This window comes from Martes martes (assembly GCF_963455335.1).
Source record: "Martes martes genome assembly, chromosome: 5".
Classification (NCBI taxonomy): domain Eukaryota; kingdom Metazoa; phylum Chordata; class Mammalia; order Carnivora; family Mustelidae; genus Martes; species Martes martes.
Window position 1 is genome coordinate 57,841,280 of NC_137892.1, and position 16,882 is coordinate 57,858,161.

Below are 16,882 nucleotides of genomic sequence, written 5' to 3' on the forward strand. Positions count from 1 at the left end.
TTCTTTTGTGAAACGAAGACAATGCTAGTAGTTGTCATTGGACTTTTTTGTAAGTTAAATGAATACATAAAAAGAACTTAAATATTGCTTGAAACATAGTAAATGTTGAATAAATATTATTTTATTATTTTTATTGTGCTACTCCTATGAATTATTATTACAAGAGTGATGTTAATTGAAGAAATTTTTGCCTAGAGCCTTACTCTGAGTGGCAGAACCTAGATTTGAATGAAGGTAAATCTACCCTCAAAGACAACATTCTTTCTATTACCATAAAATGTGACCACTCCATTGTTGGGATGTTTCACACTATGACATACTATATCCTTAATGTGATTGCTGTAATTTAAATGTGTATTCAGGACATTTTGACTATCATGTTAATACCATTTGGAGACACTTTCTATTTCTAGCTATTCTGTGGATATGGCAATTTTCTCAAAGTTGAAAAACTGAATGACTTGCAGTCAGTATATGACTATAAAGTGAAAATAATAAGCCCTGTTACTAACTTCTTTGTATGGAATCATTTTTGTTGTTGTTTTTATCTTCATAAATATTTCAAAAGCATTCAATGAATTGGAGAGGGAATTCCTCCTTGCTGAAAATCTATTTGTTCAAATTTTAAAAAAGCAAAGAGACTCTAAGCTTTTTCCTTTTTTTCTAACTTTTTCCATATAGGTCAGAATTTAAACCTATATAACTGTTTCATCCAGTGACTGTTGATTAGAGCTAAAATTATTTGAAATTCTGTATTTTAGCTGTTCTTCACTTAAGCCCTTAGAAGTGATGCCCTGGTTTGGTTTTGCATTATTCCAAGTCAGTCTGCCCTCAGGTAATGCTGACCGGCTCTCTAAGAGCACTGAAATGACAGATAATCTCAGAGAGGTCATAGTCTTCTTTTGGACTGTGGTGGCCACAACTGCTGAAACTTCCACATATAATTAGACAGCCTATTTAGATGAAAGTGAGAAAATAAGTCCCTCCAGGACTTAAACTAAAATGTTCAAGTGTTTATCATAATATAATGTTTTCTTTCTTTCTTTCTTTCTTTTTTTTTTTTTTTTCGCCTTCTGGGATAATAGTTGAAATCAAATGTCCTGTTAGAAACAGCACTTATGCTGGGAATGTTCCTGGCATTAAGTATTTTATGTATCTACATCTCTATCTTTAGTATCTCAGTTAAATGAATGGAACTTTTTAAAAAAATACTCAAAATGGTAGGTGTACCTGACTTTTTCTTTAGTGACTTCAATTTGTTCCTGAAAACCATGGCTCTTTGGTAGAAAAAGTTGCTAAGGAGGAAAAAAAAAATTCTTTAATTTTAATGAGAAATATTATTACCATTTAAGATACCCAAATATTTTCACATTGTCAATTAAAGAATAAAGATGCATTTCTATACATAATTAACAATTTCTATATGTAGTTAACAATACTATGTGCAAAAGCCATAGCATAAATAAAGTGTCTTGTACTGTTTTAAAACATTAGCTTTGTTACTATTCAGATATGGTGAGACCAGCGGAATAGAAGATAACTGACATTAATATAATTTATTACTCATACTTCCAAAGAGGAAGAGATTCATCCCACCACAGGGGCCACCCAGGGAGGCACCGGGATCTGTCCGGAGGCAATGGGAGAGAGGAGAGGATTTGAGCAAGAGTCTTTATTGTGGTATCCATAGGAGAGAATGGGCAAGGCAGTGTAAGTAGGTTTAATATTAGCTAGTTTGAATAATTTTGGTAGGCTCTGGGCATAGAAGGTGTTTCTCATTATCTGGCACCTGCCCCTGCGGTGATTAGTGCAGGGGGATAGTAGCCCTCCATGTAAGAGCCCCATACAGGAAGTGGTTGGGGGTATGTATTCTGGGTTTGTGAATCCTTTATTATCCCCAGCAATTGACTAACCTGGGAAGGGGCAGTCCCTTGCATCAGTGAGTCCTTAAAATGTCCAAGTAACAACTCTGGAAACTAGAAAAGGGGATATTACATGAACTCACTACAGGAGAAAGAGAAGACGTGATTCTAGGTGATGAAGGAAAAGCATAGGGTCATTTTTGAAAGATGTAGTTTTCTTTCTTTGCATTCTTTTTAACCAGTTGAGGCTCCTGGTTACCTACTTTCAAACTACATTTAAAATACTTACTTTTAAGCTACATTTAAAACAGAACTATAAACGCTTTATGGTAAAATAAATCCAAAATAAAAGCAAAAGAGCACTTCAAAACACATGGAAGTAATAGAAGTTGCTATCTCTTAATTACTCTTACTTGGTGTAAATGTACAAAGCAAGCCATCTTGAGTCCAACAAAATATGGTATACAGCTTAAGTTTATTTTCTAATTAGAAAAGCATAAAGTAATTGGCACATCTTGTTTTTGCCTAAAAGCATAATGTTGAAATATTACTTTTATAACATATTTATTTGATGTGTTTTGGATGGAAAAAAGCATTAGGCTATAAATTAGTTATTGTCCAAAAAATAATTTTTAATAAATCATGACTTACTGAATAAAAATGTATAACATTCATAATATATTAATGAAGTTTGACCAGAAAATAAAAATTTTCAACATTTTCCTTATTCTGGCTTTTCTTACCATATGTTAGGACTTGCTTACAAGTCAGTCATGGACTGATCTCTTTCTAGCTCCTTCTCATGCTTAAAAGCCTTCTCATAGTTTTCGAAGATGGCAGTTCCTAAATATTGATTCTTTTCTGAGACCAGGGATGTCAGAATGTGGTGTGAAGTAGGCTACTTTGGTGTTAAAATCTTTTTATTTCTCTAATTGCTGCACTTAGTACCTTATCTATGTTTCAAAGGCTTGGACCTCCTTTGGGAGTGCCTCACAACAGTAAGCGCCCTGCGCTTATATGGAGGTAGATACCAGTATTCTCTCCAGAAGTGTCCTCTCCTCCTGTTGTATTTCCAGTGTGATTCTGGGGGCCCTGCTTGCTACTTAGTACTTAACTCACCCTTGAATAGTAACATTAATATTTTCTTGCCTGATTTACTGATACTCATCAAACATCTGACATTTTCAGTTTCATTCTTTTTCTTCCATCATAGTTTTTCTTAGAATGGTCAAACTCTTTTTCTTTAGTTTTCTGAATCCATAAACATTTCCAAAATGAGCTGAGATTCAGCCCTGCATCGGGCTTCCTGCTTGGCAGGGGGGCTGCTTCTTCCTCTCCCACTCCCCCTGCTTGTGTTCCCTCTCTTGGTGTCTCTCTCTGTGCCAGTTAAATAAATAAATAAAATCTTAAAAAAAAAAAAATCCTTAGATAATCCTAATAGGTTAAAATTTTCTTGGGGTTGTCACTGGTATTTCCCAGAACTCTGTAGTGATCCTTCCATTCTGCTTGATTCGTCTTTGGAGACTTCCCTCTATATGACAAGAATGGTTTGGTTGACAAGGCTATCATATATTGTTCTTATTAGTCCTTCTTTGCTTCTTAGTGTTTCCATAAAAATCTTAATGAGGCATGATTGTATTCACAGTCATGGACCCACAGATGTAAAGCTGCAATTAATACGAGTTTTTTTTTCTATCTCAGCAAAATGATCAACCATATTTTATCAGATATAAATTTAAGGGCTTTTAGAATATTTTTAATAGTTAAAATTATCAGCTCCTGCACATCCTCCCCATCCCATCCCTAACCATACCCATTCCATCCCTTGTTCAGAACTCTTAGGAATGGATAAGGATACAGATTCTCAGAAAATGGATGATTTATTTAGATTAAGACACGTGTCTACGAGTTATCTCCTTTGTACGCTCTTTGGAGCTTTATGTATTGTTTAGGGACCCTTTACTCTGTGCAAGGCACTGTACTAGGCACTCTGAGGAAGGGATCTACCTTTGGTTGACCAAGGGGTTTCATGCAGCTGTCTCAGGTTTTGGAATTGTAGATAGAAGAGAGGGGTTTGGGAGAGAGTTCTAGGATCAACACAGTTCTGAAAAGTTAAAAAAAAAAAAAAACTAATGCATATATAAAAATATGTATAATGTCTTAGTTTGATCATGAAGATTTCATCTTCTCTGCCCTCATGATTAAATCTCATTTTACTCTCTCTGACTTTCCCTTGTGCATCTGGAAAAGATAAACAATAGAAAAGGAAAAAAAATCTTAAAAACTCTGCTTTGCATTCCTTTCTGCATCAGGACATACATTATTGTAGAGAGATAATCATTCCTTCAGTAACCTGCACTGCTGCAAAGGAAAAGCATTTTTGAAACTGCTTCTCAGAGATGCAGAAAGTAATTTCACTAGATTTCCATCCTGTGTCAATGAACGATCTGGATATTAAGTATGCTGTTACTCTACTCGTGATGGGAAGAGCACAATTCTGCCCTTATACATAAAACAAAAAATTCATTAATTTAGTAACTTATTTCCTAATTCATTCAAAAATTATAATTTCAATGCCCTGGGATCACAACTTGACCCTGACAAAGTCACAATTTTTTTTTTAAGATTTTTATTTATTTATTTGAGAGAGAGAGAGAGACAACAAGAGCGAGTGAGAGCTTGAGAGGGAGAAGCAGACTCCCCATGGAGCCGGGAGCCCAATGTGGGACTCGATCCCTGGACACTGGGATCATGACCCGAGCCAAAGGCAGTCGCCCAACAAAGTCACAATTTTTATAGAACTTTTGTTCTTGAGAGTGAGAGACAGTTGTTTGTTTTTTTTTTTTTTTAAATAAATGAATGAATACATAAACAAAGCCAAGTATTTCAGATGAAAGTGAGTGATTTATAGAGAATTTAAACAAAGTGGTATGAGGGTGTGATAGGGTGATTACTTCCTATTGTATGGGAAGAGAAGCCCCCCTGAAGGAGTGATAATGTGATAGAAGTGATACTGGGCCTGAATGATGAGAGATAGCCAGCATTTAAATTTATGTAAAACATTCATCCTAGACACAGGGTAGGACTAGGACAGAGGGCATGAGGTAGATTGAGCTTATTATTTCTTAAGAATGGAAAGAAAACCAATGTACCTGGAGCCTAATGGTGGAGAAGTTTAGATGTAGATTATCATTGTGGAGAATGTAGAGAGTTGAATAGTCCCCTCCAGAAAGAGATGTGCATGTCCAAAGCCCTGTAAAAGGGTGTTGGCAGATACAAAGAATGAATCTTTGGGTGAGATCATACTGAATTAGCTGGGTGGACTCTAAACCCAATGACAAGATTCCTTAGAAGACAAGGCAATATGAAGATAGAAGAGGAGACCAGAGTGATTTGGTCACAAGCACAGGAAACCAAGGGATGCCCAGAGCCACAGGCAGTTTTTCCTCTAAGAAGCAAAGACAGATTTTCCTCTTGAGCATCCAGAAGGAGTGTGGACCTGCCCACACCTTGGTTTCAAACTTCTGGCCTCCACAGCTGCTAAGGAATAGATTTCTGTTGTTCTAAGCTGCCCAGTTTGGGGTAGTTTTTATGGCAGCCTTGGGAAAATAAGACAGAGAGATAAGCAGTAGGCAGATCATTTTGAGAATACTGAATCATTTTTAGAATACTAGAAGCAAATTTAAGTTTAAAAGAAAAAAAAAAACTGGGGGCTTGATTAGGGATGGAGGATGAGGGGCTAATGTTAGAGGACTGGGATGGTCCGATTTCCATGAAGATGGATAAATATTGGTTGTGAGCTCATGCTCAGGTGCCAGATATGTTTCAGTAGAATCTTGGCTTCTATCAGATATGTGACATGGGGCAATATAGTTCAGACACTGAGGCCTTAAGTTTCCTTATCTAGTTGAGGATAACAAAAATAAATGCCCTAACTTATAAATTCACTGTGAGATCCCATATGTTTAAAATTTAAAGTACTTTGGAATAGTGTATTATACTTAGTAAGTACTTAATAAATATTAAATATTGTATTTGTTAAGTTTTGGAAAATAGATTTCAGAAGGACATGATACGAGGCAGAGAGAAAAGAGGGATCCATTAAGTCCCGAACAAGAGATCAGATAAAGGTGGTATTATGGGAAGGAGTGAATGGATTTAGGAAATGTTTTGAAAATAGAATCTACCCTACTTGGGTCTGGAAAGTGAGGGGAAGAAAAGTGAAGGAAGATGCCTAGATTTTCAGTTTAAGTAAATTCAGAACATTGAAATAACATGAAAAAGAAGACATGGGGTTTTTAAAGGACCCACATTTTGTATAGGAAAAGATGGGTTTCCTTTTGAATGTATTGTTTCAGATGCCTATTAAATATACAAGTCAAGAAAGTAGCCGTGCCCATGATTGTGGAGTGTGGGGAGATTTTGAGTTTGGAAATAAGGTGAGATGTAGAGATTTGAGAATCGTAAATCTACAGATGATCTTTAAGCTGTGACCCTGAGTAAGATCACGTATGGAGAATGTGTAGACTAGGTAGCTCAGTGAAGCTATTATTTAAAAAGAAGAAAAGTTTAAAAACAAAGGAAATAACCTCAAACTTTATCACTTACTAATAATTTGTTAAGGGTTTACTATTTTCTGTCTTGATCAGCTTGGACTGCTGTAACAAATGTCCATAGACTGGGAGGCTTAAACAATAGACATTTAATAATACTGTATTGAATATTTAAAAGTTGCTAAGAGGATAAATATTTAAAGTTCTCTTATCACAAGAAAAAATACTCTATTTGTGGTGATGGATGTTGACTAGACTTATGGTGATCACTTTGTGATACTATATATATACATATGTATATATACATATAATCACACACATGTGATAATGTGTGATTATATGTACATATATGTGTGTGTATATGTATATATATAAAATCATTGTGTTGTATACCTGAAGCTAATGTAATGTTATATGTGAACTCTATCTTGAAGAAAAAAAAAATAGATGACATCAGCATAAACATCACATGTTTCTTAGGTGCACTTGGAACATTATCCACGATAAACTATACGTTAGTCCATAAAATAAGTCTTAATACCTTTTAAAAGATGGAAATCATACAAAGTATCTTTTCCAATAATAATGAGGTGAGGGGCACCTGGGTGTCTCAGTGGGTTAAAGCCTCTGCCTTCGGCTCAGGTCATGATCCCGGGGTCCTGGGATTGAGCCCCGCATCGGGCTCTCTGCTCAGCAGGGAGCCTGCTTCCCTCTCTCTCTGTCTCTGCCTGCATCTCTGCCTACTTGTGACCTCTGTCTGTCAAATAAATAAATAAATAAATTTAAAAAAAAATAGTGAGGTGAAACAAACAGAAAATACACATTTACTTTTCACAGGCCTGAAAGCTACAAGACCAAAATCGAGGTGCTGGCAGATTTGGTTCCTGGTGAGAACCCTCTTCCTAGCTTGCCTTCTTACTGTATCCTCACTTGGCAGAGAGAGTGGTCTGATCTCTCTTCTTCCTGTAAGGACACTAGTCCCATCATGGGGGCCCATGCTCACGATCTCATCTAAACCTAATTACCTGCCAAAGGCCCCACCTTCTAACACCATTGCATTGAGGGGTAGGACTTCAGTATATGCTTTTGGAGGTGGAAGGGACACAACCATTCATTCTCTAACATAGGCCCTTGAGGTTATTTACACTAGTGTCTATATGGTGGAAAGACAATGTATAATGTTGTACTACTATGCATTTCTGTTCAGCTCCATGTTCAATGACATTATACTGGTGACTTGAAATCAGCCAAGGTGAGAGACTTTATACCATAGACTTTGGAAAATGCTACAAGCTAGCTTCCTCCCCAGCAGTCCTCTGGAAAACTGGTTGTTCAACATTTGCTAGCATATACTATGTGGATACCACTGGTCCAAGAGAGGTTTTGATTTTTTTAGAACAAAAGATACTGCTTATTATTTATATGCTGATACTTGCAAGGTAATTCTATGTCTCTAGAATAATTGCAAGTCTTACTGATTTAATTCTGTTACGATAAAATATAAGTTATTCTCTAAGGATAGGATTTTTGAGAGGAAAAAATTTATAGGGAAGCATATTATTGCAAAATCATGTTTTTAAAAAGGTAAGAGTGTATTGGATCTAGAACCCAAATGAAAAAATTGGCCTGAAATAGGTAAAAGGCATCTATAATGACAGCAGAGGAGACCGATACAAGTAATTTGATGTATTTATGCAGGAAATGATGGAGATGTTGTTTCCTTTCCTGCCAGAGGGAGAAGATATTGCTGCCATTCTTTTCCATTATTTATGAAAGGTCTCTAAGTCTTGGAAATTAGAAATACTAATCTAACCTTATTGGACCTAGACAACTTCCTTATAAAAATTAGTCCCTGAAATTGTATGCAAGTCACAGGTCTTACAAATCCTCCAAACATCCATAAAGAATATACTCATGGCAAATTTCCCTAAGGCTTATATAAAATCCAAAAATACCTTCAGTGTTTTATGAGTGGAACGTTTAGCTCTTGGTACAGCCAATACTAAGAGGTTCCATTAGAATGTAGAGCACTTAATAACATATTCTATTTCTAGTACCTAAATATAAAAATTAGAAGCTGTTATCTCTAAAACAGAGCAATCTTCAGCTGCTGTGTAGCCAAAGAGAGGATAGGTAATCTCTAAAATAATAAACCTCCAAATTCCTTAGAGTTTAAGCCTTATAACTAGAACTGGCTGTCGGATGAGAATAACTCAATTGAGCTGAGAGTAACCAAAAAGCTTTTCATATGTGATTAAATTGCTTCCTATTGCCGATGATTGGGACCCAATGTGGATATTGTGGTTTTAAGATCGTGGTATAAATTACCATCAGGAAATATTCTGATGTCCCCAGATCACACAAAAGATAATCAACATAATCTCAATTGATCCTGAGCTAGTAGGGTAGGGTAAATCTTTTCTCATAAATAGAATGATTTCATTTCTTACTGGTTTAATACTGTTAAGAAAAATATGTCAGTTCTCTGAGGAGAGGATTTTAAAAAGTTATCCTATATCACAGATATTGTGACACAGATCTCTGAGGGGGCAACTCATAAATCAAATAAGGTTTTCCTGGTACATAGTTTACATTATTTGACTTGGAGAGATGCACCCATGTTAGCTAAAGAGAAGATTATTGTAGAGATATGTATTGAGCAATAAATGTCAGTATCGCAGAAATTAAGTACAAGACCTATAACAGGTTGGGTATTATGCAGAAACAGTGTCTGGGTTCAAAATATTTTCTTCATTAAGAGCAAGAGATTTCCCTTTCCAATGTAGTAACATTAACCTGACTCATATGTTCTCTGTAGGTCAACTGACCTACACTGCTCACTACCCGTTGACAGAGAACCCTCTATTCCCTGTATCCTAAATGTTTCATAGCTTACTCTATTCATCGTTTACTGAGATTCTTTTGTATGCTTTAGATTATAGTTGGCGATAGGGAACAAGATAGATTAGGACCTTCTGGTGGCAGCGTTCTGGAGAAGTGGGGGTGTGGGTAGGAGGGTGATGGGGATTAACCAGGAATTCAACATAAGTGAGATACCTATAGGTTATGAAAATTTCTAGGAAGAACAAGAGTTTACAATGAAAAGGGGGCCTGGTTGGGGGGAGGCAGGGGATGAGCAGTACTACTTCAGATCTAGTGATTCGAAGGAGTCAGACATTTAGACATTTGGGGAATGTGTGATGCTGCAAGGGTGTGAAGTGGGAAAAGTTTTGGTTTAACAGCAGTGGTGTCATCACAACCTGCAGCTTCCAGATGGCCCGTATTGGGAAAGCACATTGACTATTCATCCATCTTCCCCTTAGTGCTTGACAATGTGCAAGCTGATCCAACCAGGAAACCCTACACTTTTAATTTACTTCCTTTATTGATTCTATGCTTTGCAGATCCGTAGCAGACTAGATGATATGAAGATGGATCCTTGTGTCTTGTTTTTTTACTGCTGTATCTACTGTGTAGAATAGGTCTTAGTGCACAGTAGGGACTCAAGAAATATGTGTGGAATGGAGAATTTAATGAATGATATCCTGGAAGATAGATAGATTAGGCAAGGGATTTGAATTTTATCAGTCTAGGTAGGAATAATGCGCTAAAGTGTCACTCAAGAGCTTCTCCCATGAGTGATTCCTTTGCTTGAACTGTCTTGGGATATGTGGTTTAGATTTGCATAATTTAAAAAAAATTAAATTGTTGCTTATATTTATTTAGGTACATATACACAAAGCTTTCAAGGCTCAAGAAAAATAAATGTATAATCCATATTTTAGAATCCCAAACACTGGAATGGTGCCTGTTCTTACTATGAGTAGCTCTTGAACAAATGAATGACTATACATATACATTTTTTTATTTCCTTTATATTAATATTTACTTGGGCAGTTTAAAATATAGATTTCTTCTCTGCTGAGATATATCAAATGCCTGAGATGGTTTAAAATCAAATACACAAAATGTTTTCAACCACAGAATTGGTATTTTTCAATTTTAGGTTTTCTCCCCCTCCAGCCAGCACTTTTGAATGTAGCTTTTAGAACTTTTTTGGAAAGTTATGTGTCCTATGAAATGAAAATTAATTGTCATCACAAATGTCACCCACAGAGAAGTAGTCACAGAGCAGATGAACATTTAATTAGTTTTTTTAATATTTTTCTTGCAACTTTTTTTTATTCACTAATCAGTTAAAAATAGTTTTTTAATGTTACTCAAACCTCCACACCATCAAATTCTGGCGGGGGTATTTTTTTCATATTGAATCGGAAGCAAACATCTATTTAAAATACAAGAAAAAAACCCAAAAACCAAAAAACGAAAACCAGATTTTCAATTCTAATGAGCGAGGGAGATTTTCTTTTGACAAATTGGTATAGGTTTTCTGTACAGAATCTGAGAATTTCAGGTTATAAATTTTAACACTATGAGGCGACTTGTCCCTCATTCTGTGGAAATAAGGGTGCTAATTGGACTAATGATGTCTGACATCTAAATCGCAACGGAGTTTGGGAGTAAACATGTATTGCTGTAGCACTGAGGGAGAGGAGACAAGAGGTACAAATAACAAGTTCTGTCTGAATGAGAACCTTCCTTTCCAGACTATTTAAACAGGGCAAGTGCTTTGATGGATGCTACAGTTCCTGTGAGCGCACAATTGCATATTAACACCTTAACCAGCCCTAAATTCTGCCTAAAATGTCAGACTCCTGACATATTGTTCTAATAATAATTGGGACAATTTTCATTCGGTCATTCATTCCATAAACCTCTCTTTGGTATCCAATCAATGCCAGCACCGTTCTAGGCGCTGTCTAGTTTACATAATAGCAAAACAAAAGAAAAGGCTGTGTTACACAGAGCAGAAAATTATGCGACGTTGTCATGTCTTAATATAAATTATAAGAAACACGAATTACAGATGTTATAGGTAAAATGTTCCTGAACCTCAGGAAACACAACAGCCAGGTCCACAAAACAGCCATGTCACTGGACTGAGGTGAAGTGGTGGGACAGGCTGCAGAGAAGAGCCAGGACTCAGGGGATGGCCTCCGGTTTCTCGGGCAGTCACAATTTTATATAGTTTTATCATTTCAGTGAAAGTAATTTATTTTGGCATCTCATTAATTATTGAGTTAATTAGACATATGTTATAAAAACAAAAGTTATGAAAAGGTTTAATTTGAAAAGTGTGCTACTTCCATCTGTAGTTCATGTGCATCCATTTTTTTCACCCTGAGGTTACCAGTTTGTAAAAAAATTTTTCTGGGGCACCTGAGTGGCTCAGTGGGTTAAAGCCTCTGCCTTTGGCTCAGGTCATGATCCCACGGTCCTGGGATGGAGCCCCGCATCGGGCTCTCTGCTCAGCGGGGAGCCTGTTTCCTCCTCTCTGCCTGCTTCTCTGCCTACTTGTGATCCCTGTCTGTCAAATAAATAATAAAATCTAAAAAAAAAAAAAATTTTCTGAAGATGCCACAGGAATAAGAAACACGAATGTATGGGCATATCTGTGCATATGTATGTATGTGTGCATGTGAATGTGTGTTTTTCTTACCAAAATGGTGTCTTACTATACATTACATTCTGCATGTTGCTCTTACCTCTTAAAAATGTTTCTTGAAGACCGTTCCAGATGTAATTAATTTCTTCAGTAATTTTTGTCTTAGAAAATATATTTGTTCTGTTGTTTTTTAATGGGAAATATATACATGTGGTACAAAAATTCCAAAGAGACAAATGAGTAAACAGTGATAATTAAGTTTCAGTCTGATAGCCAACTATGCAGCCTTCCTATCCAGAAGCAAGCTTTCTTCTCTCTTCTCAATATCCTTCCAGGGATAATTCTATGCATATACAAGTGTATATGAACATATGAAGTCATTCATTTTATTTGTCAAATTTGTGTTCTCTTCTGCATTGTAGCCTAGGGACAACAGAAGTCTCTTGTGTGGATATTGATTAGTGGGAAGATGCTGGTATAAGACTTAGTATACTAACTGTCAGATTAGGAACATACCTGTTTACTACTGTCTTGTGGTCATTTTAGGATACACCTAATCATCCATAAGAGTGATAATTCCATTGACTTTTATTAGGTTAATGGGTAATGAGTTCTTCCCTTTCTGTCTACAAATTATTTAACCTGCTCCAAATTGAACTACTTTACCTTTCTACATCTTGTCTGCAGCAGTGATCCTGGGCTGCCCCTTCTCCATCATCAAGGAGTTTCCTTCTCTTCTCAGGGGAAGGAATGTATAATGCTCACCTCCAAAGTAAAATGTTCACCCCCTTGTCTCCCTCCCTCTTTTCTATTCTTCTCTCTTTTCTTTCCCCTTCCTTTGGTGAATCATACCCTTTCATAATTTCCTACTGAAGTTTATGTGAGAAGCAAATCTTTAAAGTTCTTGCTTTAAAGAATTTCAACCCTCTCATTTGGTTAGTTGTTTTATGAGTATAGATTTCTAGGCTGTGAATATTTCCCTTCAAAATTTTAAGGACTTTGCTTCATTTTCTTCTAGTTTTTACTGTAGAAATTGCAAAATCTGAAGCCATTCTGATTATGATCTTTTGTTTGAGATCTGTTTATTTCTCCTATCTGAAAACTTCTCTTTGACTTCAGTGGTGATAAGTGTCAATTTTAAGAGTCTATTTTTACCTATTATGCTGGACATGATATTTTGCATTTGTCCTACCTACTGCCCAGGATTCCCATGTTCCTTGCCCCAAGAAAATTATCCTGGTTTTTAGACTGAATAACATAATAGAGAGAAATCTTAACAGAGAGTAGCCACAGAGACTTCCTTTGTGCAACCACTGATTATTTCTCGTTTTCATGGTATGCACAGGCTGCTCACAAAGGACATGAAATGGTTAGCAATCAATTCCAGGTTACCTGATGCCACATGAAGTCTAACCAACAGTTCATGTTATCATTCTTATGGCAAATTGCAAAAATGTCCACTGTTCTTCCCTCCTTCCATAAAGGGGCAGGTTCCATTTCCACGTGAACCTCAGCTGGCCAGTGGAATGTGGTAAAAGTGACCATGCACCAGTTCTAAAGACTTGCTCCTCTCCATTCCCTTTTAGAACCATGGCATTGCCATGTGATCAGAACCAGAGTTGGCCTACTAGAGCATGAGATACTCATGTCCAGTCCCCCTCCCTTGTTCCAGTCCAACCTCAGAAATATTGCTGTCTAACCTGCCTGTAGCTGGGTTGGAAAATCAAACTGTCTTTTATCCTAGTTTATCTAAATGACAAAAGATTCTCAAAGTAAGGTCTAGGTCAATGATTCAATCAATGGTATGGGTATGAGACCCCTTCTTAAGACATCTGAAAGAATTCAGATAGTGCATATTAGACCCTACCAACTAGGGGGAAAAAAGAGTGTTTCTAAGAGTCTCAAGTGTCTTCCATAGCTCCTGACATGCCAAACCAAAGTAGAGAGAATTGTGGTATGTCTTTAGGGTGGATAAAATGCATACCATGAAATTCATTGGAAACCAGAAGTTATTAAAATTATACAAAAATGAAATTACTGTCTGCATGGATGAAAGGGGACTGAGATAGTTCAAAAGGGGAAAGGACCTCTGGGCCCCTATTTCTCCTAGAGCAAGAACTAGACTAGGAAAAGTCCTCAAAGATGGATTTCCAATACTGCCTTCAGAAATGGCCAAGGGAAGTAGAAATGAGAGAAAATCAAAGTTGGAGCTGAAAGCCATGGACAACAATGGAATGGGGGAGTGATTCCCATGGACCAGAGCCAGGCACTGGTTTAAAAAAAAAAAAAAAAATCCCTATTCCTAGAATAAGTGGCCTTGTAACATTTGTCTCATTGGATTTCTGAAATTTCATGGACCAGTGACTGCAGTATTCTGTTTTCTCCGTCAGAGGGGAGTGCTTATCTTGTTTTCCTGTTTTTGTCTGTCACTTACCTCTTCAAATCTAGGAGAAATATAGCTCATCTTTTGTACTTCTCTGGAGCAAAAGAAGGCACATCCAAATAGCACATCTAGAATTGAGATCCCAGGGTTTTGAGTCTGGTCATAACTGAACGAGATTACTGGTGGTCCTGAGATGGCAGTAGCATATATCGCTTTTGAGAGGGCAGTGATTAAGTCCAAATTAGCTTTTTTGAGAGATGAGAAACATGATTCAGTTGCCCCTGTTACCTCTGAAGTAGAGCCTTCTCACTGACCTATAGGCCGTAGATGTGTGAGAGTCAAGCTATATATAGAAGTTTCCAGCAGACCACGGCCTGAATTGCTGACCTGCAACATCACCTGTTATGCTTGGTAGAGTATTTTGTATTTGCCTGGTGTAATACCAAGGTTGGCCCATAAAACCTTCCCTGTTCTTTTTATTTATTTATTTATTTGACAGAGAGAGAGAGACCGTGAGAGAGGGAACACAAGTGGGGGAGTGAGAGAGGGAGAAGCAGGCATCCCACTGAGCAAGGAGCCGGATGTGGGGCTCGATCCCAGGACCATAGGATATGACCTGAGCTGAAGGCAGATGCTTAACGACTGAGCCACCCAAGTGCCCCCAAACCTTCCCTGTTCTTTAATATGCGGGCCTGTTAACCCTGGAAATCATTCTGGCTATTACTCTTAAAAACAAACAAACAAATAGAAAGATAATAAGGAAGATTCTTTTCAGAAAACACACAACCGGGCCTGCTGTATCCAGTCATCTATCCCAAACCAGTGTTATTTTCTTGCTGTCGTGACACTTGGGATACTTCCTAGTTGGGAAAATGGCAGCAGCAGTCCTGAACTTTCTGATACCTCATCAAATCCAGTCAGTGGCAGATGTCAGCCCCCTTTAGTACTTACTAGGAATTACAGTGAATATACTGCCTGCTATTATCAGCTTTTATGTGTGAGACAAGAGTCACTTTGAACATTAGCTCCTAATTGTACTGTAACCCTAAAACTCCTCTAATGCATGGGCCTCTCCAATAAGGGAAATGATCCTGATTTGATGTCTCAATGAGAGACTAGGAAGGATCTAGCGTCTACTAAGGAAAATGCTTATCATTTATCTGAACCCCTGTTTTCTGGGTCATAGATAAAAACCTCAATTTAATGTGGGAATGAGGTAGAGAAAGTATTTGAAATTCATCTTCTGAGCCATTAACGATGCCCGGAAGGGAACAAGAGTGCATTTAAGAGAGCAGGACTTTAATTACTCCAACCTGTGCTTCACCAGCGCTCCTTACCTACTTCACTTGTAATTCTTGCTATTAACTTTCTGAATGGTAAAAGCTGTGCTTAAGGCTACACAAGCATTGTCTCATTTAATCTTCACAGCTACTCCAGGAGGTAAACTATTATTTGCATTATTTTACGAATGAAGCATACGAGTCTTGGTAATTGAATTACCAGTCTTGTGGTAAGTAACTGGCCAGGCCTTTACTCTAACACACATGCACGCATGACAAAAAAAGACAATAGTATTAAAGTCCCGTTTCACCTTTACTTTGTAGGCTTTATTATTTTTTATAAAATAAATTTTTAAAAATAATTTTAAGTAATAATTTTTTAAATTTTTTTTATAAAATAAATACACTGCTAAAATGTTTGAGAACCATTGGATCACTCCGTATGGAAAATCTGCAACTTTCATTCTAAGTTGCTTCAAGGGTGTACAAAATGCTTTTTAAAAAATGTGGAAGTAATTATTTACCCACACACTAATTTAACTTTTTAAAATCTTAATAACATGGCCGATTCTAACTTGTTAGAACCTACCAACATATACTAACTTATAGCAGGGTATGTATATATAATTAAATAAATTTAAAATTTATTTTTATATAAATATATATTTATTCTTATGATAAATAATATATATTTATTGTTATATAAATACATATTTTATAGTAAATAGTATATATTTATTATTATATAAATTTATATTTATAAAGTTTATATATTTATCTATATATGTAAAGTTTATATATATATAAAGTTTCCTGGAACTATCACAGAAAATTAAAGTGTAATAGTTATGTTATAAAGACATAAATGTATCAAAATGAAATTTCCCGAATAAAACGTTAAAGCGCAGATGCCTCAAGCTTTCTTTTACTGAAATACCTTGAAACAATTCTTGAGAGCGTCCTGAAGTGCCAATAGGGAGCAAATGAATAGTGGTACTGACTGTGTACCACTGTAATAGGTTAAGAGACCAAGTTATTGGATATGGAAAGAACTTTTATTCTTGACTTAAACCTGGCATTTTTGTGAAGGTTGCTATCATTTACCTAGGTTTAGTGTTAATGAAAAACACTGAACATTTAATTTAATGAAACTGCTTTAGGAAAACCCTTAACAGATGATGAAGTTAATGAAAGGGAGTATTCTCAATAGACATCCATCCATCTTGATTTTCTCTTACTACTCAAGGCTTAGCAGCTACATTCTTAAGCAACCTGGAGTAAATCACATCCTATCATAG